This window comes from Mesoplodon bidens (genome assembly GCF_964165515.1).
Source record: "Mesoplodon bidens genome assembly, chromosome: 11".
Lineage (NCBI taxonomy): Eukaryota > Metazoa > Chordata > Mammalia > Artiodactyla > Ziphiidae > Mesoplodon > Mesoplodon bidens.
Genome location: NC_138167.1, coordinates 7,209,111 through 7,231,344, shown reverse-complemented (window position 1 = coordinate 7,231,344; position 22,234 = coordinate 7,209,111).

Genomic DNA, 22,234 nt, shown 5'->3' with positions numbered 1-22,234 from the left:
ATCTTTTTCCATCCATCTCCCAGAGTAATGGAAATAAAAAACAAAAATAAAAAAATGGGACCTAATTAAACTCAAAAGCTTTGTACAGCAAAGGAAACCATAAAGAAAATGAAAAGACATCCCACAGATTGGGAGAAAATATTTCCAAATGATGTGACCAACAAGGGATTAGTCTCCAAAATTTACAAACAACTCATGTGGCTCAATATCATCAAAACAAAGAGCCCAATCAAAAAATGTGCAGAAGACATAAATAGACATTTCTCCAAAGAAGACATACAGACAGCCAAGAGGCACATGAAAAGATGCCCAACATTGTTAATTATTAGAGAAATGCAAATCAAAACTACAATGGGATATCACCTCACACCAGTCAGAATGGCCATCATCAAAAAATCCACAAACAATAAATGCTGGAGCAGGTGTGGAGAGAAAGGAACCCTCTTGCACGGTTGGTGGCAATGTAAATTGGTACAGCCACTATGGAGAACAGTATGGAGGTTCCTTAAAAAACTAAAAATAGTGCTACCATATGACACTGCGCTCCCACTCCTGGGCATATATCTGGAGAAAAACATAGCCCAAAAGGATACCTGCACCCCAATGTTCATTGCAGCACTGTTTACAGTGGTGAAGACATGGAAGCAAGCTAAATGTCCATCGACAGTGGAATGGATAAGGAAGATGTGGTACATATATGCAATGGAATATTACTCAGTCATTCAAAAGAATGAAATAATGTCATTGCCAGCAGCATGGATGGACCTAGAGCTTGTCATACTGAGTTAAGTAACTCAGACAGAGAAAGAGAAAAATCATATGGTATCACTTAATATGCAGGATCTAAAACAGAAATGATACAAATGAACTTATTTACAAAACAGAAACAGACTCACAGACTTAGAGAACAAACTTATGGTTAACAGGAGGGAAGAATGGGGAGAAGGGATAGTTCGGGAGTTTGGGACTGACATGTACACACTGCTATGTTTAGAATGGATAACAAACAGGGACCTAGTGTATAGCACAGGGAACTCTGCTCAGTGTTATGTGGCAGGCTGGATGAGAGGGGAATTTGGGAGAGAACGGATACATGTATGTGTATGGCTGAGTCGCTTTGCTGTGCAGCTGGAACTATCACAACATTGTTAATCGGCTGTACTCCAATATAAAATTAAAAGTTAGAAAAAAAAAAGAATGGAGAAAAAATCCTAGGTCCTTGATTTAAGTTCTTTCTGGTAGTTTACTATTTGTCTTTGTTTAATTGTAATAAAAATAAAGGTAGATTAGAGACAGTAAATGGCCATGGATATAGCCACTGGGGACCGTTGAAAGGCAGTCATGCAATGGGGCATCAATAATCAGAATGGTGCTTTGAGATCTAGTATGGCAGTGGCTTGTAAGATGGAATAGAGGTGGAAGAAACTAGATGTAAGTTAATGAAAGCATATGTCATTTGTAAAAAAAAAAAAATTTCATATGTTCTTTTCTTTTTCTATATTTTAAGTTTTAAACTTCTCAAGTCCATTTTTTCTTTTGGCGTTTACACTTGGAATGCTGGTCATTCTAATGACTGCCAGTAGAAAGCATCTCTGAAAGATAAGAGAATAGAAAATTGTGATTAGCTTTTTTTAACTCAGCATATTCCTCTGGTGATTCATCCAAATTGTTATGTGTATTAAGACTTCACTACTTTTTTTAAAAAATTATTTATTTATTTATTTATTTATTTTTGGCTATGTTGGATCTTCATTTCTGTGCAAGGGCTTTCTCTAGTTGCAGAGAGCGGGGGCCACTCTTCATCGCGGTGCGCGGGCCTCTCACTGTCGCGGCCTCTCTTGTTGTGGAGCACAAGCTCCAGACGCGCAGGCTCAGTAGTTGTGGCTCACGGGCCTAGCTGCTCCGTGGCATGTGGGATCCTCCCAGACCAGGGCTCGAACCCATGTCCCCTGCATTAGCAGGCAGATGCTCAACCACTGCACCACCAGGGAAGCCCGAGACTTCGCTCCTTTTTATTGCTGAGTAGTATTCCATGGTGTGGATGTATGCTAGTTTGTTTAACCATTCCTCTATTAAAGGACATCTCTTTCTTTTTTCCAGTTTTGGATTATCATGAATAAAATGGCTATAAACATTTGTGTAGAGGTATTTGTGTGAAATACATGTCCATTTCTCTGGGATAAATACTCAGAATTATGATTGGGTTGTATGGTAATTGTACATTTACTTAAAAAAAAAAGCCAAACTTTTCCAGAGTCACTATACTATTTTACATTCCCACCAGCAACGTATGAGTGAATCAGATTCTCCACATCTTCCCTGCATTTGATGTCAGGGTTTTTTAATTTAGCTGTACTGAGGGTTGTGGAGTAGTATCTCACTGTGGTTTTAATTAGCATTTCCGTAATGGCTAAAGATGTTGAGCATCTTTTCATGTGTTTATTTGTTCTGTTTATCCTCTTCAGTGAAATGTATCTTTATGATTTTTGCCCATTTTGTAATTAGAGTCTTTGCATTTTTGCTGTTGCGTTTTGAGGATTTTTTCTATGTTATAAATATACATTTCCACCAACCCTTTCATCTAGATGTGGCCACAGAAATAATTCTCACTAATGTGAATGTGAATCAAGGTGAGGTATGTCGCTATGTCACTGGGCACAGAGCTTCCAGAAATGGACTTGAGGCAGGAGATAGATGGGCCCCAGGCTGAAGAGCTGGAGTTTGTCCCCTGTGGACAGATACTCCAAGATGAAGGGGAGAAGGAGCTAAGCCCTGCCTAGATAAGAGACCATATATTTCTCATTTTCAAGGTCAAGGAGACCTTCCCGACTATACATGCTCAGAGAGGCTCTTTGGAGGTCAAAAAGGGGAGTGATGTCAACCTACCCATAGACCTCTTGGCTAGAATCCATCTTGGCTAAGAGATGCACACACACATGGGAGGACCCTGAGATGTACCAAATATGGACTCAGAACCAGGCAAAGCAAGATGATTGGCCAAAGGAAACCCAGAAGAAATGCCCCATAAAAGTGATTCAAACTACCACGAGGGTGCAACTCTCTCTTGAGCCTGCCCATGTGCGCCTATTCACACGTACTCTTTTTTCCTCCTAATAAACACTTTACGTGTTTCACTACTTTCCGTTTCCTTGTGGAAATTCATTTTCTGCAAAGCCGTACTGACCAGGGCCTTGTCACTGGCCACTGGTCTAGTGGTTAGGATTCAGCGTTCTCACTGCCACGACCTGGCTTCAGTCTCCGGTCAGGAACCAAAATCCTGCTTCAAGTTGCTGCAGACTGAGGACACCCAAGCTCAGATATGTCTTCACAAAAGCTTTCCCCTTTCTCTACCAAGGTGAAAATATCAAGGAGACCTTAGAGGTGGCGGCACAGCCTCAAGATAAAAGAAACCTGTGTCCCTGAATTTCCAGGGAAGAAAGCTGCATTCTGACCAGTAACTCCTATATTCCACAGCTACATGAGTTACAAGTAAATATATACTGTGCTATCAATGAAATTTAGGGAGTTATTTACTGCAGCAGCTGTGTAACACATCTAGTTAGAGTGGCAGCCCCATTTTTTCATGTTTTTTGTATTCCTAATCATTTATCATCCAATCACGCACCACAACAAAGAGTAGCTCCCGCTCGCCACAACTAGAGAAAGCCCGCACGCAGCAAAGAACCCAGGCAGCCAAAAGTAAATAAAGTAAATAAATAAATTTATGTAATAAAAAAGAAAAGAAATTATAATGGAGTCATCACAGTTCAGCATACAAAAATGGACTTTGGAGGACACTGAGGGCCTGATTTCAGAACTAAAGAATTTGAACTTTCTTTGTATTGTACCAGATCCAAGGACAGAGCAACATCTGCCCCTCCTTTGGTTTCAAGGGCACCCCTCCCCGCCTTGCTTCCTTTTGGTTTCAAGTTTCCCCGCTCCTGCCTTGTGGCCTTGTGGCCTTGTGGCCTTGTGGTTATGCAACTATTTCAAATTCAACCAATCCTTGCTTAAAAAGCGCCCTCAACTTCTCCAATGATAATTCTTGACAAACAAGTTTTGTAACTAACCAGGGCTTCTTGCTTTTGTCTCTTATAAACTTCCTCCATTTTTTTAGTCTGGCAGGTCACAACTCCAGAGCTTCCTGAATCTGTGTCTCCAGCCTTTAGCTCTAACAAATGCCTCTTTATCTCAACCAGGTCTTTGTTTCTGAAATTTCAGTTAATAAGAGCAGTATGTTAAGAAAACAGTGGCACAATTAACCTGTATGACACCTGGATGGGAACTTTTTGTTTTAACATACCGGTATTCTGCCAGAGGAAGCTTGAGGATATTCAGACCCAGCTTAAAGGCAATTCTCCCCAAGAAAGTTGGGAGATTTGTGTTCCTGGAAAGGAGGGGGCCAGTTCCAGAGAGGGCCATGCCAGCTCCAAAGGGATCTCTATTTTCCAATTAAGATACCAACCTGGGGTCGGGGTGCACTGAGACATAAAAAGAGGGAGGGACCCTGAACCAGGTCTCTAGGAATGCCTGACGCAGTCTCCCAGCCTTTCAAAGCCCTTAATCCCCAGACCACAGGGCCTGTCCTAAGGAATCTCCCACTCACTCCCTAAAGTTGCACAAACTCCCATGAAGAGGGCGGCTTAGGGGCCCAGGCATCTGGGGAGAAATCAGGTCAGATTTTTTGAAATCATCTGTCTAGGCCAGACGCTCAACCTTGTTGGGAAAGCCCTGGAGAACTGAAACCAAGGAAGGCGTTTTCTTCTTTCTCTTCTCGGTTCTCCCGTTGGCGGCTTCTCTTTTCACTGTGACCTAGTGCTGGAGCTGTGGCAGCCCAGTGGGGATGGCTGGTCTCAGGGCTGCGAACTCTCTGCCCATCCCCCCCCCCCACCGCGCTCTCCAGGGGGCTCCAGCTTCCAGGTCCGAGCCCACATCCGTCTCCATCCGCGGCCCCTCCTGGACGATCTCTGGCTTCCAGGCCTCAACCTTCTGCCAACGCTTAGGGCAGGCCAGGAAGCAGCACTGGCAGTAGACCAGAAGGCAATAGATATCCCACGGCCAGATGTCACACGCCTGGCTTTTTTTAACCCAGTTTTGCTTCTTGTTGTTCATTTCCCAGGGCTTCGAGGCAGAAGAGGAAGTCAGAACCGTTGTAAACAGGATGCGTTCAGGTTAGGGGTCTTTGGTTCCTTTCCAAAGTCACCCGAGGACACTGAAACTTGCGGAGCGTCTGATGGGGTTCTGGTGGGCTAACAGCGGATCAAAGAAGACTGCCCGCTGCTCGGGCTGTCTCCCAAACCGGGTCCCTTCCTGGCAAAGCAGGGGAAAGTCTGCAGCAGGCTCCACGGCCTGGTTGCCACACTGGCCTACCAGAAGTGGGGACGAGGCTCTGTCTAACCTGTGTTAACCAAGACTTTTGAGAACAGAAAACCCTGCTTGTGGCCACACACACACACACCCCCGAAAGGTGTTGATGTGTGGTTTGTTAGGACCTCAGCTCTCAGGAGGCACAGATCAAAAAGCATTGAGTTGCATGCGTTCCAGGACTACAAAATGGGGAGGAAAGCTCACAAAGGCAAAAAACTGCAAGGTTACATAAATTGTCAAGAATTAGGATTGGAGCTGGCAAGAAATAAGGGTGCTTGTTTAAACAAGAATTTGTTAGGGTTCAAAATGGTTATACAGTTGCAGGTCTTGGAGGGGGGCACTTTGAAACAATGTTTGCAGCTGGCAGCTGCTTGCAAATATTGTGAAAATGGCTGGTGGTGTTCTTGAATTAGATACAGTTCAGAAAGTTCAAGTTCTCAGTGATGCAAGAATGCATCTGAAACAACATCCACCGATGGCCACCTGGCTCCATTTTGGATGTGTGAACCATAGTTACTCCATTTTGATTTTTAAATGATCTTAAATATATCATCACCTGTCTCCATCACACTTTCTTGGACTTTCTTGGGGTGATCAGATCTCAAAGCTGAGGATGTGTCCACAGTGAGATTGGTCCAGTTGGAAAGGAATTTATGAACATGTTCTCAAAACAATATAATAACTGCAAAAATCGGTCTTTGATCAACAAATTTTTTTTTCTGGTGGCTCATTTTAATCCCTGAAATGATTTAGAAGTTTCATCAAGGGGTGATAATAAAAAGCAGATGACTCTTTAGAAGACAGCTTGACAGTTTCTTAAGAAATTAATATACTCATCATATGATCCAACAATCTCACTTTTTGGTATTTACACAAATGAGTTGAAAACTGAAGTTTATGCAAAACCTACACAGGTGTGTTTATATCAGCTATATTCATGACTGCCAAAACTTGGAAGCAACCAAGATGCCTGTCAATATATACATGGCTAAACACACTGTAGACTCTCCAAACAATGGCATTATATTCAGGAACTTTGTTCCGAGGACTGAAATGGAAGTCGTCTTGTTCAGGCTTCAGAGGCGATATTAGGCCTCTGACTGATTTGTGACCTTGCCTGGACTACGTGCCTGTTTGGGAGCTGTGGCCAGCAAGTCCGGCCACATTAAGACGAGGGAGGGAGTGGATCGTGCAGTTTCATGAGCCTCAGGGACCTGGCCAGTTCCCGGGGATCTAGAAATTCTTATGATACACGAAATGAGATAAACAGCATCGTTGAAGAAACCCCAAGCTGTGTATTTGTAGGCAAACTGATGATATCAGTTTGCAGCCTGGTATTATAAGCGGGACTCCCCTAAACTGCAATTTGAAGTCTCACCCATGGAGTGGACGCACTGCCCGGGACCTTGCCCAGTTGGGACTCCAGATTGCTGTTTTCAGGACTTCCCAGCGCCATTCGAGTCTGGATGTAGGTGTCGGCCCAGTTTGGTGAGGTACACGCTTTTACTGTTGTCTCCTTTTTCATTTCTGTTTCTTTTTAATTAGTTTCTATTAAAGTTAAGTTGAAATTGTCTATTTGTGTGACCAGTAGTGTCTCTTTGTTAACGAATTCTTCAAAACTAAAACAAAAGTAAAACTTCTGGCAAAACAGACTTTAAAAAAAGTTCTCGAATCAAGAAAAGACATAAAAGAACCTTTAATGCAGGTTACTAAGTGAAAGAAGGCAATCTGAAAAGGTTACGTACTGTAAAATTCCAACGATTTGACATTCAGGAAAAGGCAAAACTATGGATACAATGAAAAGGTCTGTCTAAGGGGCCAAGATGGGAAGGTTGGGAGGGATGAATAGGTGGAGCCTAGGGGATTTTTTTGTTTTGTTTTTGCCGTACGCAGGCCTCTCACTGTTGTGGCCTCTCCCGTTGCGGAGCACAGGCTCCGGACGCGCAGGCTCAGCAGCCATGGCTCAGGGGCCCAGCCACTCCACGGCATGTGGGATCTTCCCGGACCGGGGCACAAACCCGTGTCCCCTGCATCGGCAGGCGGACTCCCAACCACTGCGCCACCAGGGAAACCCTTCTTCATTCTTGAGTAGACATCAAGCTTCCATCATCAGCTCCTCCTCCAGGTCCAGCTAGGGAGTTTTCTTGTCCCTACGTGGTTAATCCAGGACTGTCATGGCACTATGGAAACATTATTTCAGGTCTCAGTACAATGAGGGTCTCTCACTTCGCAATGCAATGTCACCTTTCCATAAATTATTGTTTTTTATGTGCAGAGAGCATGTCCTAGGGGTCATTAACTTACTGAGCTCACTGAGCAGGATGTGGGTCTCATGCCACCATTGTTTTATTGTTTTGGGGCATGTCTTATGCTTCGGTTGCATGGTTTTGTTGATACACAAGCCTGCTTCATTTTGTGGTTAAGCAAACCTGCTTTCTTAAGTGATCGTTAACTTACAGGGGTCTCCCATACTTTTCTTACTTACAATCCCCTAGTGGGATTAACTATTTAATTACCGACTTTGTCCCTTTACTCTGTCCCTTTCAGATTCATGTCATTATACGTTTTTCAAAATCCATAGCATAGGGCTTCCCTGGTGGCACAGTGATTGAGAGTCCGCCTGCCGATGCAGGGAACACGGGTTCGTGCCCCGGTCCGGGAGGATCCCATATGCCACATGCCGCGGAGCGGCTGGGCCCGTGAGCCATGGCCGCTGAGCCTGTGCATCCGGAGCCTGTGCTCCGCAACGGGAGAGGCCACAGCAGTGAGAGGCCCACATACTGCAAAAAAAAAAAAAAAAAAAAAAAAAAAAATCCATAGCATATAGAACACAAAGAGTGAACCCTCATTTAGACTATGGACTTCAGTTAATAATAATGTAGCAAAATTTGTTCATCAGCTGTAACCAATGTAACACAATAATGGAAGGTGTTAAAAATAGGGGAAGATGCATAAGAGGAAGAAACGCATATGGGAACTCTTATTTTCTGCTAAATTTTTCTGCAAACCTAAACTGCTTTTTTTCTCATAAAGCTAAAATGAAGTCTGTTAATTTTAAAAAGCAGGTGACTTTTAGTCAGCATTATAATTGTTTTTAGCACAGTGACTTAAGAACCCACACTCATCCTTAACCTAGAACTGAAAGTTATACATGTTACATGTACAGAGCTCCAGTGAGTGTGCTCTGTACGCATGACATGAGTTAAGGGTCAAAGATCATTTGCTGCCACAATCCTTTAAACGAAAATCAGAAAAAGGCACTTTATTTTTTTGCTTTTTTTTTTTTTTTTTTTTTTTTTTTTCTTTTTGCGGTATGTGGGCCTCTCACTGCTGTGGCCTCTCCCGTTGCGGAGCACAGGCTCCGGACGCACAGGCCCAGCGGCCATGGCTCACGGGCCCAGCCGCTCCGCGGCACGTGGGATCCTCCCAGACCGGGGCACGAACCCGCGTCCCCTGCATCGGCAGGCGGACTCTCAACCACTGCGCCACCAGGGAGGCCCTATTTTTTTTGCTTTTTAAAGTTATTTATTTATTTATTTTTGACTGCATTGGATCTTCATTGCTGAGTGCAGGCTTTCTCTAGTTGCAGCAAGTTGGGGGGGGGCTACTCTTCGTTGCAGTGCACGGGCTTCTCATTGCAGCGGCTTCTCTTGTTGTGGAGCATGGGCTCTAGGTGCACGGGCTTCAGTGGTTGCAGTGCGTGGACTCAGTAGTTGTGGCACATGGGCTTAGTTGCTCCACGGCATGTGGGATCTTCCTGGACCAGGGATCGAACCCGTGTCCCCTGCATTGGCAGGCAGATTCACCGCACCACCAAGGAAGTCCCTGAAAAGGCACTTTAGAAACTGCTGGAGACACTGCTAAACAAATTAAAGCACTAACCCATCAAGAGAAAAAGATTGAGGTTGAAATCTGTATTTTTGCTTTGCTATGACCACAGTAACTTTTGAAAGAGAATTTTTACCCATCCATCTACGCTTGCTGAAGGGTAAATATAATTTTAAAGATGTTTATTTTACAACACAGGCCCAGCTTACAAAGCAGTGTATCCGAATTACCTGTGGGGTAAACAAACAAACAGCAGCAGAAGGAGCACCAACATGGCTGTTCCCTGACAACAGAGAATGTGAAGGAGAAGGTCAGGAGAAGAATGAACAGATTATCTTCATGAGCAAGGAAAATTGACTTCCTTTTCTTGAAGGTACCTAATTAGAGGTAACAATAGTATCCTGACCATCCAGATTATCGCACTTGATAAAGCAAACAAAACTTTACCATTATAGGAAAAAACAAAAGATATATATATATATATATATATATATATATAGCTCTTTTATATTTTATGGAAATCAGACTCCTATTCTCCAACTGAGACTGGGGTGAAAGGGAAACTGTTTCTCTTGATGATTATATTTCAAAGAGATGGCTCCCAAGTCTTTGGGAAAGACGTTCCTGGGTCTTGCCCAAAGACCCAGGCAAGAGCTATGAGACTTACCTCTCACACAGGCTGAAAGAAAGAATTTACAATTGTACAATTGCAAGTTTTCTAAGGTAAATGCTCTAAGAAAAGGGAAGTGAGGGATCTATAGTTAGGTAGACACCTGTCTAAAGTTTATTCAAGTTTAGGGAAATATCAGGGCTGTCCAGGTCATCATATACATACATCAATCTTGTTCAGAGGTACCCTGATACCCTTTAAATTTCTAGCAGAAGACCTAACAGAATATTTTATATGAATTTGCAATATGGGTTGCACTTTGTGTTGCAAACAATTAAAAGACTCTTAGCAAAGCAACACAATAAATATTGTTTTCATCCACTCGAATTTAGACAGACTACTTACCCAGCCTTGGGCAAAATTTTATTTTAGTTCTTCTTTCTCTGTATAACTTGGTATTGAAGTTATCATAAGAGCAACAAGTGATGCAGTAGGCTGCAAAAGGAGCCTGGGTTTTGGAGATTGGAGACAGATGGTCAGGCTTTCTCTTTCCTCATCCATAAAGTCAAAAGACCCAATACCTGGATAATGCAGGTATTGATGTATCAAATGAAATAATGTGGATTGAAGAATTTACCAATAATTTGAGCTTTCTGACTTCAGTATACAGAAGTTTTAAGGACAAAAAGAAAGAAAGGCCTGCAGCGCCCCCTGGTACGAACTCTTAGTAAATGAACTCAGGTAAAGCAAGCAAGCAAACAAACAACAACAAAACAAAACAAAAAAAACACAAACCTAAAAAACCCTTGAGTTTTTGGAGCAGCTACACAAGTTTCACTCTAGTAATCACTACTCCATTTATTTATTTATTTATTTATTTAATTTTTTTTGCGGTACGCGGGCCTCCCACTGTTGCGGCCTCTCCCGTTGCGGAGCACAGGCTCCGGACGCGCAGGCTCAGCGGCCACGGCTCACGGGCCCAGCCGCTCCGCGGCACGTGGGATCCTCCCAGACCGGGGCACGAACCCGTGTCCCCTGCATTGGCAGGCAGCCTCTCAACCACTGCGCCACCAGGGAAGCCCTACTCCATTTATTTATGTACAAATACCCTCAAATGTGCGGACAAACATCAAATGCAAACTCTTAATGAGCAGCACCAATGTTCACCTCCTTCCCTTTCCCACTCCCACAGCCTGTGCACATGCACATACACACAGACACACACACACACACATCAAAGGGGGCTTTGGAATAAAAGCCTCGAAATAACTGATTCTGGCTGTGTCATTTACAGCCATGGTTTAAACACTTTAATATGGCTGCCTGAGAATCATCTGGAGATCCTGTTAACTGCAGATTTGAATTCACTGGGTCCGAGGTAGGACCTGAGGTCCTGTATTTTTAACAATCTCCCAGGCAAGGCCTCTGCTGCTGGTGATGGGACATCCAACAACTTCCAGCCCTGGCATCTGTGCAGGCAGAAACACTCACTGCCAGATCAGTAAAAGGAGCAGGTTCGTGAAGACCTTAGAAGAGTCCCCTCCCAGAGCAGGAGGTTGTGGAGGTGATCAGGGGAAGTTTGCTTCGGGTAAAGAAGAGGGTGCCACACAACATGAAGAGGGGACCAGCCCCCAGGAGCAAGCAGATCTTCTTTTCAGGTATCATCACCCCCACCCCTCCCCCACCCTTATTTTGCAAAACTCAGGTACAAGAAGGGAGGCAGCCCACTCACCTGGGACAGATTTCAGAATTTCTACTCAGACTTCTTCAAAGCCCAAGGAATTATTCTTCCTAAAACTCCACTTCTTCTGAGCCTGCCCTTATGGAAAGGGGAGAGGAACAACTTAGTGTCTTTGAAAGTGACTTAGGGAGACCCGGGAAGTGACTTCCTTGATTTGGAAAGGGATGGCTACATGCTCTGGGTACTTCCCTCCTGCCTCTGGTGTATCTGGGAGGTGAATAAAGGGAAATGCACTTCAGGAGTAGGTGGAGGGAATTAGGGGTCCTGGAATGGTGTTCATGGTGTTAAAAACAAGACGAGCCCAAAATGCAGTCGCTTGTGCTAAGTCACTAGCAACCATTTCACCAAACTGAGGCTTAACTATAGTTTTGGTTCCCCCAGAAATGGAATCTTACACCAGTTGATCAAGAATTACCTGACCAGCAATAGCTATGTAATCTTGTCATCACCTAAAGGAAAGTAACTTTGCATTAACTAACCCACGTTTTTTGCCTGGTATAAGTTCCTTGATGCTATTCCCCTCTGTCTGAAAGTTTTTCATTTTGGACAGCCCCTTGGAGCTCCTTTCTGTCTGCTAGATTGGATGCTGCCCAGTTCGAATCAATTTTTGCTCAAATAAACTCTTTAAATTTTTAATATTCCTCAGTTTAACTCTTTTTTTCCTTTTTTTTTTTTTTTTGCCGTACGCGGGCCTCTCACTGTTGTGGCCTCTCCTGTTGCGGAGCACAGGCTCCGGACGTGCAGGCTCAGCGGCCATGGCTCACGGGCCCAGCCGCTCCACAGCATGTGGGATCTTCCCGGACCGGGGCACGAACCCGTGTCCCCTGCATCGGCAGGCAGACTCTCAACCACTGCTCCACCAGGAAGCCCCTCAGTTTAACTTTTAACAATAAGACAATGTCTGCAGAGAGCAGGTCACAGGAGAAGGTAGGAATTTTAGTGGCCAAGATAACAAGTTCACTTAACTACCTACCTTTATATCATACAGACAAAACCCAAGTTGTTGACTGAGCAGATCAGGCCTTATACACTGTGATAAAGCTTAGTGTTTCCTGTGCAAAACTAAAAATAAGAATCCCTTTCAGGTCAAAAATCCGACATAAGGAATAATGATTTTTCTTCCTCCTTCACAAATTACTTAAAATAAATAATAACACTTTTTTCAATGATTTTTGAATGACTAAAGAATGTTATATACATACTTTGTATGCATTATTTATTATTTATTTTATAGTGGCTGTAACACAGAGTGTAGGCAACACATATTGGGACTACCACAGAGTGAGGTTTTCACCAGCCAGAAGCTGTGGGCAAAAATCTTGAATGTAACTTTTCAGATTAGGTTAGAAGACTATGTTTTCTTTCTTGTTTTTTTTTTTGAATTAATTTTTGTTGGATTATATTTGCTTTACAATGTGTTAGTTTCTGCTACACAGCAAAGTGAATCAGTTATACGTATACATATGTCTCCTATTTTTAAGATTTCCTTCCCATTTAGGTCACCACAGAGCACTGAGTAGAATTCCCTGTGCTATACAGTAGGTTCTCATTAGTTTTCTGTTTTATACATAGCCGTGTATATATGTCAATCCCAATCTCCCAAGTCATCCCACGCCCCCCTTATCCCCTTGGTACCCATAAGTTTGTTCTCTACATCTGTGTCTCTATTTCTGCTTTGCAAATAAGTTCATCTGAACCATTTTTCTAGCCTCCACATATAAGTGATATTATACGATATTTGTTTTTCTCTTTCTGACTTCACTCTGTATAACAGTCTCTAGGTCTATCCATGTCTCTGTAAATGGCACAATTTCTTTCCTTTTTATGGTTGAGTTATATTCCATTGTATATATGTACCATATCTTCTTATCCATTCCTCTGTTGATGGACATTTAGGTTGTTTCCACCTCCTGGCTATTGTAAATAGTGTTGCAATGAGCATTGGGGTGTGTGTATCTTTTTGAATTATGGTTTTCTCCGGGTATATGCCCAGGAGTGGGATTGCTGGGTTTCTTGTTTTTATTGTTTTTTCTTTTTCTCTTTTTATTTTCCCCCTAGGCCTGCCATAACAAATTACCACAAACTGAGTGGCAGCAGAAATTTATTTTCACACAGTTATGGAGGTTAAAATTCTGAGATCAAGTTGTCGGGAAGATGATGCTCTATTGAAGTCTATCAAGGAGAGTCTGTTCCCTGCCTTTCTCTTAACTTCTGATATCACCAGGAATCCTTGGCATTCCTTGGCCTGTACCAGTGTAATTCCTCACATGGTATTCTTCTTTCTGTGTCTGTGTCAGTGTCCAGTTTTCCCTCTTCTTATATGGATATCAGTCATTTTGGATTAAGGGCCCAACTTCCTCCAGGATGACCTTGTCTTAATGAATTATATCTACAATGCTCCCATTCCTGAATGAGATTAAATTCTGAGGTCATGGGGATTAGGAATTCAACATATCTTTTAGGGGGACACAATTCAACCCATAACACTATAGGAGCCCTTACTCTAGGGGAAGCAAGATGTCATGTTGTGAATAGCTGTATGGAGTGTCCCACTGGCAAGGAATTGATGTTTCTGGCCACCTGACGGCTCCCGACTTCCAGATGAGTGAGCTGGGCAACAAATCCTTTTCCAGCCAACCTTGAGATCACTAACCCCGGTCAACACCTTGATTGTAGACTTATAAAAGAGCTGGAGGCACCTAATTACTCTGTGTCCAGATTCCTGAGCCATAGAGACTGAGACGATAAATGTTTGTTTTGTTATGCTGTGGTTGGGGTAATTGGTTAGGCAGCAGTTGGTAATTTATACATATTTTGGTATGCAGCAGGATGTGTTGCCATAACAAAGACCTAAAAATGTGGGAGTAGTTTTAGAACTGGGAATGAACAGAAACTGGAAGGATTTTGAGGAATGTATTAGAGAATGTCCAGATTCCCCTGAACAGATTTTTAATAGAAATCTGGATTTTGTGGATGCTGTTAGTGAGGGTTTAAAAGGAAGTGAAGAACATGTTATTGGAAACTGGAGGAAAGAAGATTCTTGTTAAATACTGTCAGAAAGTTTAGCAATTCTGTTATCTGCAGTTATGTGGAAAGCAGAAAGTCTCCTAAATTGAATGGATTGATCTAGCTAAGGGGATTTCCAAGCAAAATGTTGAAGGCAAAGTCTCGTTCCTTCTTGCTGTTTTGAGTGAAATGAGAGAAGAGAGACAGAAATGGAGGAAGGCATGTTTTAAACAAAATGGAGCCAGGGCTTTATGGATTTTAAAACTCCCAGCCTCTCCATATGGCACAGGATGGTAACATTAACAAATGGTTTCTGCACAAAGACCAAGTCAATGGTAATACCAGGAATACTGTGGTCTAACAGTGAAGCCTAGGATATTACTGTAAAAACTATTGTTTAGATTTCAGAAAAATTACAACTAATGCCTAGAGAACTATAGTCACACTAAAGGTCCTTCAATGAGCTTAAGGCTATAACCCACAGATATTCTCAACCAAACAACAGGACTTCTAGGATGCTTACAGCATTGTCCCTCAGTGTGTCAGCAGGGGTCCAAGTTAGAAAAAGGTTTGAGTTGTTGTTGTTTAATGGCAATTGCCCTAATGAAAGTCACAGGAGATGCACAAGGTTTTTGAGAGAATGGTATCAGCAGAAACGCTACCAATTTGGATTGAAAGGTCAGAGACAATATAAAATGAAAGAGGCATTTTATTGCCTCTTGACAATAAAGTTGGACCCCCAAATATCTACTCTGGTGAAGTAGGCTGAGAACATTTCTCAGCTACAAATATGTGCTACCTTTTGTGATAAAAGAAGGATGACATAGCAGGTGAACAAAGAACACAGGGGGTGGAGCTGAGAGACACAGAGCATTATTCCCACATCTTGAAACATAATCAAAGAGCTTCAGGTGTTTGTCTGGCTGGATATTAGAATTGTTATGGACCAGCCACTCCTGTGTGCCTACCACTTTATCCCCTTTTCAACAAGAATGTCTATAGTTCTTATTCTATATCCCACCCTTGTATGTTGGGTGTGTGGGGAGCAAATAGCTTGTCTCTTTAGTTTCTCTGATCTATATTTCTACAGAAACTGTGCTCAGAGAACTACATCCAAAGGAACATCCACTTATGAATCTGATTTATTTGATAAGATTCTGCACTTTGAGCTAATGTTTTAGTGGGATTAGATGCTTGGGAATCTTGGGAGGGTGAATGTACTTTGCATGTAGGAGAGATGTGAATTATTGCACATCAGAGAATGAATTGCACTAGACCGCCTCTAGGGGCCCCCAATGATCCTGCATCCTTATGTTCATGCCTTTGTGTAATCCCCTCTACTTGAGTCTGTACTGGCCCTAGTAACTAATTTCTGATGACTATAATGCAGCAAAATGAATACATGCCACTTTTGAGATTAAATTACCAAAAAAACTGTGAATCCTGTGTTGTGTGAACTCTCTTACTCTTTATTTCCTGTAACCTTATGAAGAGGTCCATGTGTGAAACAACTGCTGTCTACAGCCAACAACCATCAGGGACCTGAGGCCAACTAACAGCCGTGTGAGTGAGGTTGGAAACAGATTTTCCTCCAGTTAAGCCTTGAAATGACTGCATTCCTGGCCGGCATCTTGATTGAGAAACCTTACATCAGAATGTCCAGCTAAGTTGCACCCAGGTTCCTGAGCCACAGATGCTGTGATATAATAAATGCTTGTTATTTTAAGCTGTGAAATTTTGGATGTAATTTTTTTTTTTTTTTTTTTTTTTTTTTTTTTGCCGTACGCGGGCCTCTCACTGTTGTGGCCTCTCCTGTTGTGGAGCACAGGCTCCGGATGCGCAGGCTCAGCGGCCATGGCTCATGGGCCCAGCCACTCCACGGCATGTGGGATCTTCCCAGACCGGGGCACGAACCCATGTCCCCTGCATCGGCAGGCAGACTCTCAACCACTGCGCAACCAGGGAAGCCCTGGATGTAATTTTTGAAACAGTAATAAAGCCAATAAAACCATCAAACATGGGTCAACAAATACAGGGAAAATGCAGAGTGCAGTTAGGAGAGGATTAAACATAGATAATACTGAGCTAGACTACTGAAATTTCTGAATTAGAATATTATTATTGTTAGTGCTTAAAATATTTTTCTCCTAAATGATATATTATGTATTTTAAAAATTCACTCAGGGGTCTGAAGGTGGAGTCTGTTTAAATACCATCGGAAAAATATTTTCTGAAAATCAGCTGATATTAAAGAGTTCTACATGGGTATTTAGAGCAAATGCTTCTTCTTATCAGTTATTTGAAAATGGTATTACATTTATTTGTATAATCTCTTTTTTTGTATTCCACCCAGATTCTACTTGCATTGTTCTCCATGTGTGCGTATAGAGTTTACCTATTCCTCAAAATCCTTTGACAGTTTCATATTATACCTGGTGTAAAATTGAAAATTCCTGACCCATCCATATTACTATACCCATCACTTCCAAAACTATCTTTGAACAAATGACTGGCTTAGAAAGCTTCCTCCACACACAGCAAATTTCCAGAAATAATTTACAGGGGACCTATGCATAGATGCTCCCTTTGCACCGTTTTACTGCCATCCCCACCACAATTAGGATAAAAAGAATCCAAAAGCAGATCAAGAATTTGTATTTGAATAAATGTTTCAGGAAAAATAAGATAATTTCATAAAAATACTTCTTCATTCTTTAAGAAATCATGGACAACTTAGACTGAAAAAAATGCTTATAACAGATGAAATTAAAAGGATAAGACATAATACAGAGATGAAAAATGAGCTGGCATCTTTCAGCACAGAAAAGGAAGGTGAAAGGTGTTTCCTTATCAGAAACAAAGGAATGCCTTCTGATATTGTGTAGAAACATCATGAAGTAAAATTGACTCTGCCAAACGAGTAAAAGCACTTTAAAAGGTGATTGTTATGAAAGAAGGAATAAAGAGATCTGACAAGTATAAAATCAGTATTTCTGAAGACTAGAACACCACAGAAAAAAAGTTAAGCATTAATAGAAGATAACTCTACCCAAATAAGAGGACAACTAAATCTGAGCATTAATAGAAAAAAAGCACATCCTGGTGATGTCCCTTATTTTTAGGTATAAAGAAAAAGTATCCTGCTTCTAATGAGGAATATCAACCTCACCTTAGACTTTGTCACAGCCCCATCAATGGCTGAAAATAAAAGAATAATGTCTACCTTGTCTGAGGAAAACAGCAAATGAGCCAAGCTCTTATACACATCCTGTTCTCATGCAAATGTAAAATCAAAACCTAACATTAGGAACTTACTGAATACAACATATATAGACTCTTTCTGAAAATAAACTACTTAACAAAGAAATCCAGACAACCAATGGATAGTTGGAAATAAAAATCTCAAAAAATGTGAAGACATTGTACAAAATTACTGGAACTCTAGATTCCCCACTAGGGCTAATGACTCTACTTAATATTGAAGTTTAAGTAAACACATAATTAATATTACACTGTATATGATGAAGTATAGACCTGAGGCTAAACCACAGTTGAAATTATTATTACCCCCCAAAAAGGATACAAATATAAGAAATATAAATGTGACTAAGTTCTTCCTCTGACAAAAGCAGGAATTCATTTGATAGACTTTTGATCAACCAACAAATATAAAAATTAAGAACATTAATTTAAATTATAAAACTTACAGAGTGATATTTTGGTGCCATAAGACACCCGTGATCTCTGTCCCCTCTTTAACTTCTAAAATTTGGCATCTATCTGTGAGCAAAAGTGCCTCTGTGGGAGCTGTGGTACGCAGCACCACACACCAAGGTACTCAGGAAGAGTACCTCTGCATTGGGTAACAGGAAGGTATACCCCAATAAAACTGTGGAACAGGCTTCAACCTCTGGAAAATGCCGACTTGCACAGATACATCTGGACAAGAGAGACTTTATAGATGTTCAGGTTTCTAAAGAAGTTCTAGAACTCCGTAGGAGCAAAAAACAAACAACAACAAAAAACCACTGAAATGGGTAAGAGGAACTTTACAAGCATCACCCCTCCCTCAAGGTGGCACAGCTTAGATAAGAAGGAGGCTGAGAATCCCTCCCAAGGGGAAAAGAGGCAGCGGTCGGTGAGTGAGCACCGGGATTCCCCAGCCATAACGGCTCTCGACCACAGAGTATGAAAGAAAGAGGCAGATAAGAATATCAGAGGGCATTAAAGGGATGCCTACTGACTGTGGTCTAGACTCGAGCAGGAGACCCACCCAACAGCTTCTGGGAGAACTTCACTTGAGGATGCCCCCAACTGCCTGTGGGCACCCTCAATGCCCCAAGTGCCAAACCCACACCTTCTCCCACTCTGTGGCTCGTTCTTTGTGTGTGCTCCCGAGGGCGGTGTTGGAAGCAAGCTTGGATAGACAGAGAGGATGCACAGAAAACAGGGCATGGTCTGAGCACAAGGGAGAAACCACAATCTTGAGCTACAGCACCACCTTCTAGAAGAGAAAAAGGAGGTTACCAACAGTCAGCCTGGTGTGTTGTAAGGTGGAGACAAGGCGTAGAAGCTTAAGAATTCTGCCAGAAGAGGGAGCAGGAAGTGTGGAGGAAGTGTGTCCATACAAGATGGGAGAAAGCCTCAACATATAAGCAGGACCAACCAGAAGTATCTCTCACTTGAAGGCAGCTAGTAAAGATTGGAGAGGGTGACTGCTACTTCAAATGTGAAAACACTAATGCAAACCTCCGAGGAACATAGAATCAAAGACAGGAGGGAGGACTGACGCTGAACCTGCCCGCCTGCCCTCTCACCGGTGCCTCCGCCTGACCAGGTTTCTTTAAAAGTGATTGAAGGGGCTTCCCTGGTGGTGCAGTGGTTGAGAGTCCACCTGCCAATGCAGGGGACACGGGTTCGTGCCCCGGTCCGGGAAGATCCCACATGCCACGGAGAGGCTGGGCCCATGAGCCATGGCTGCTGAGCCTGTGCGTCCGGAGCCTGTGCTCCGCAACAAGAGAGGCCGTGATAGTGAGAGGCCCGCGCACTGCGATGAAGAGTGGCCCACGCTTGCCACAACTAGAGAAAGCCCTCGCACAGAAACGAAGACCCAACGCAGCCAAAAATAAAATAAAATAAAACAAAAAAATACTTCACTCATTAAAAAAAAAAAGTGATTGAAGACAGTAATTCAAAGTGCCTGAAAATCCTGCTACAGATAAACTGCAGGTCCTACAAGTTCTTGATTGCTTGAAAATGAAATTGCAGGAGAAGGGTGACACTTTGCAGAATGAGAAGCTATCTATGTTTTATAAAACACTAGTCCTCTCTTCATGCAGATACTCCCACTTCAACAGTCCATCAAGCAACTGAAGGGGTATCTCAGCCATATACCCTCAGCTTGTTCAGCCAACTTTGATTTTTCTAGGAAAGGCTTATTGATGACCTTAATAAGATTATAAAACTTTCAAATTTCCAAAAGAAGAATGCACACCTATATAGTACACAAAGAAAATATAGATCATATAGCAAAAGTTAAGTCTAACACACACACATACACACACACACACACATAAGGAGATAAAATAATGGGTAATATGTTATACAACTAAAATAAATGGGATAAAATCACACTAGTTGAAGTTGATGTTTGTATAAAATAAAAATTGCTGATCATGAAATTCACGTAAGCAAAATGACTAAAGATATTGAAAATAAATTATGGCCAAGAGCATATTGGAGACTTAAAATGAAAAAAAATCAGATAAAGTGATTCAAAACAATGTGACTCACATATAACATATATTGACAATTTTGCCCATAGTTTCTTCATATCAAGTTAAAAAATAAACAAATAAAATTTACAGATACAACTAAAGCCATTTTTCTCCTTTCTTCTCTCCCAGAAGGAACATCTAATCTGAGATTGGTACAGATAACTTACATGCATTCTTTTTATGCATTCACTATAAATATTTATTGATAAACAACACAGAGAATTGTTTTATGTAATTTTTGACATTGCATGATGCTCAAAACCCAAGTCTCTTGGCCTCTAGCTTTAAGACTTTTTTTTTCCACCTTAGATAAATTCTCTTATTTTTACCACCATCCCCAACACAGCAGTCACACAATATTAGCTGGAAATGCACCCCACCCTTTTATTATTTTCTGAAGACCTAGATTGTACTTTACATTTTTTGTTGCTAAGTTTGTATTGTGTATATGTACTTTATATTTGAATTTTACTTACAAAACCCTCCCAACAAATGATATGGAATGGAACCTAGTAGATATTTTATGAACACAGACTGAATGACTGTATGAGTAACCTCATGAGAAGGTGATCAGATCACGTTATAAAAGGACTTTGAGAATTTAACTTCTAGCGGCTGCCTTATCTTCCATTTACATGCTCTGTATTTAACAACACAGAAACAGTAGGAGAACTGTGTACTCTAAAAGTAAATGCAATTCTTAGATTATAAAAGTTAGTTTTAACACTATTGATACACATTTTAGGGACTGAACTTCAGGCAAATGCTAAATTGGGATTCTGCTAGCTGACACACTTATTGACCATAGGTGTAAATACTTAAATGTCTCTAGGGAGATATTTGTGGTAAGTATTTCCTGTGCATAAAGGCAACTGACCTAATTTTGTTTGCAGTGGAAATTTCTGAACCTTAAACAAAAAAAAATTTCTGTGCAGTATCTTTTTCTCATCAAAATGTTGAAAATGTTCTGAATATTGGTATAATCCATTATGGAACAAGCTAGAGAAAGTACATTTACTCTTTGGAAGAGTTTGTATTTGGTCTGGTGTTAATCAGTAGGTTCAGTTGGTGTTCAGAAGTCTTTAATTTTTGCGTTATGATCTGTTTCCCACTGCAAATGTGAAGCGTAGAATACAGCTCACATTCATTTATTCCTTCAATATATATCCATGTAATTATGTTACTGAGTCCAAGCTTGTACTGCTTGCTGCACAACAGGCCAGTAAGTCGAGAGATAAGGTATTGGGACAAGGAATAGTGACTTTATTTAGAAAACCAGCAGCCTGAGAAGATGGTGGACTAACGTCTCAAAGAACCATCTTACCCGAATTGGATATCAGGCTTCTTTTATACAAAAAGGGGAGGGGGGTTGCTGTTTGCTGCAGACTTGTTGGTGCTGGCCGGACCCCAGAGACAATGTGATAATCCTTTGTTTTTGTAGCTGTCCACATAGGTCTGGCCATGATGTTCCTATAAACCTCCAACAAGACAAATGTTATTTTCTGTTTTGTAACTTTTAATCTCTATACCAATGAAAAATGTTATAGCTTTAAAGGTCAAGCCTGGGAGGCAGAACCTTGAGAAAGGGATATTCTGTATACTTCAGGCAACATTCCTTTTCAAAGGTGCACAGCCAACATGACTAAGCACAGGCAACAGGACATAATGGTTAGAGCTAAAGGAATAGATCCAATATGAAGTCAGGTTTATTCTTCTCTGTTACAATTATTCTCTGGCATGAGAAAACAGTCATGATTCAAGGGAAAATTTCCCTTTAATAGCAAAACAGACATAAGTTGATATTACCACATTGCAAATAAATCACAAATATGTTTTGTGTGCCAGATCTGCAGGAACACAGAAGAAGAAGGGATAAAATGTATTTGATTTTACAATGAAGTACTG